The sequence below is a fragment of the Nuphar pumila genome, chromosome 1, assembly GCF_984573655.1.
Source record: "Nuphar pumila chromosome 1, dmNupPumi1.hap1.1, whole genome shotgun sequence".
NCBI lineage: Eukaryota > Viridiplantae > Streptophyta > Magnoliopsida > Nymphaeales > Nymphaeaceae > Nuphar > Nuphar pumila.
The window spans coordinates 20984055-20986266 of NC_143249.1; the positions used below are offsets into that span (position 1 = coordinate 20984055).

A 2212-nucleotide genomic window follows, 5' to 3' on the forward strand; every position below is an offset into this window, starting at 1 on the left:
ATGGCTCTTCATCTTCTCCTCTCTTCTCTTCTTCTTCTTCTCTCTGTTCACCCATCTCTCTCTACTTCCCCATCTTGCCCTGTCAATCTTACATACATCAACTCAATCCTGTGGGACTACTCCTCATGCCAGAACAACACCAACCAGACGCAATGCTGCCAGACTCTCCTCAGCCTCTTTGGCATTGCACTTGCAGATAACCTCAAGTACAACTCCCTCTTTCAGTTCCCCAATGACACCATCTCCTCTGCATGCCTTGCTGATTTCCAGAAGGGGCTGACCTCCCTCCCTCCCAATATAGTCCCCACCTGCTTCCCTTCATCCAGCAGGTTCAGCTGGGCCCCCAATCTCTGTGCTGGGATCAGAACCAAGGATGATTGGATCAAGAAGGTGGGACCCAGTTCAGGCCTTAGCAAGAGCTGCTCAGGTGACCTCTCTGATCTCACCTCTTGCAACTCTTGTGTTAATGCAGGGATGAAGGTGTCAAGCCAGTTGGTTGGGATTGATGGGAATTCATCTCATGGGACTTATTGTTGGTACTTTACTGTACTTTATGCCGCCGGAATCGTCAGTTCCGGCGGCCCCACGGATCCTAACACGGCATCGTGCATTTTAGGCCTTGAGGTCGCAACAGCTGTCATTCCTGACAACCACAGGAGGAGGAGATGGCGTGTCTTGGTTTTCATGCCGATCTCCGGTTTTTTGTTATTGGGCGTTTTAGTCTTGGGCGTTGTGATTCTCCGATCGGATTTGACTGGGAAAAGGAAGCCCAAGATTCTCCGGCGGTTTATTCAGCCCAACACCTGTGCCATCTGGTTCAAGATCAGTGAATTGGAGAAAGCGACGGCTGGATTCTCGGAAAGGAATTTGATTGGATCTGGCGGCTTTGGGGTTGTCTACAAGGGTGTGTTTTCCAATGGCATGCCGGTTGCAGTGAAAAAGATCATCGGCATGGAACTCGATGATGGTTCTATGTCTTCCAAGGAGATTGAGATCCTTAGTAACATCAAGCATAGGAATTTGCTCCCTCTGAGGGGCTGTTGTGTTGTTAATGATGGCCTCATGGGAAGGGAGATGTACTTGGTGTGTGATTACATGGAGAATGGTAGCTTGGATGGTTTCATATACTCATCTGGTGAGAAGACACCCAGTTTGAGTTGGCCACAGAGAAAGAACATTGTCCTAGACATTGCCAAAGGGTTGGCATATCTTCACTATGGTGTGAAGCCTCCAATATTCCATAGAGATGTGAAAGCCACCAACATACTTTTGGATGGAGATATGAATGCTAGAGTTGCTGACTTTGGATTGGCAAAGCAGATCAAGGAAGGCCAATCCCAGCTGACCACTAGAGTAGCAGGGACTCATGGTTACCTTGCACCTGAATATGCACTGTATGGCCAATTGACAGAGAAGAGTGATGTATACAGTTTCGGGGTCTTGGTGCTGGAGATCATGAGTGGGAGGAAGGTGTTGGACACGATGCAGTCACCAAGATCATTCTTGATCACGGACTGGGCGTGGACGTTGGTCAAGTCGGGGAGGATAGAGGAAGTGATTGAGAAGGGGATGAGGGAGGATACTGGTAGCCCAAAGGCACAGATGGAGAGGTTTGTGTTGATTGGGATCCTCTGTGCTCATGTCATGGTTGCATTTAGGCCTACAATATTGGAAGCTCTGAAGATGTTGGAGGGAGACACTGAAATTCCTGATAGGCCATTGCCTCTGAGTCACGGCTTCGCTGCCATAAATACTGATGCTTTCTCTCCCTCTCCTAGTTCATCTATTATATCCATGAATTTGGACAACATTCTTAGATAAGATGCTTGGTTCTCAGTTCATCTTACAATGTTTTTGGAGTCAGCAAAACTAGGAAAGGTCTCTGTCTATCATGGTCGTATCCCTTCCTGTTTGCTGCTACTGCTGTTTTTGGACAAATTAAGTGCTACTGATATGCAAGCAGAACAAGGACGACTGATACGAGGAGTTGAGATCTTTCACATTTCATTTTGTAGAATTCAACTACACATGATGGTATGATGAAAGTAGAGTTGCATAGTGTCCATACCAGGATCACATGGATGGGAGGCATGTTGCCTCAAAATCACGACTCGTGCAGAAAGTAGTGGCTTGTAGGTCATGAAAATATATTGTAACCTTTGTAAATTCCAGCTCATCTGGAGGTAGCCTTATGGGAATGATTTGAGTTCTT

At 47.0% G+C, this 2212-nt stretch overlaps 1 pseudogene; it reads left to right on the forward strand.

Moving 5' to 3' along the window:
* LOC149848286 (putative receptor-like protein kinase At1g11050 pseudogene) lies at positions 1-1821 on the forward strand (annotated as a pseudogene).
* The last annotated feature ends 391 nt before the right edge of the window (positions 1822-2212 follow it).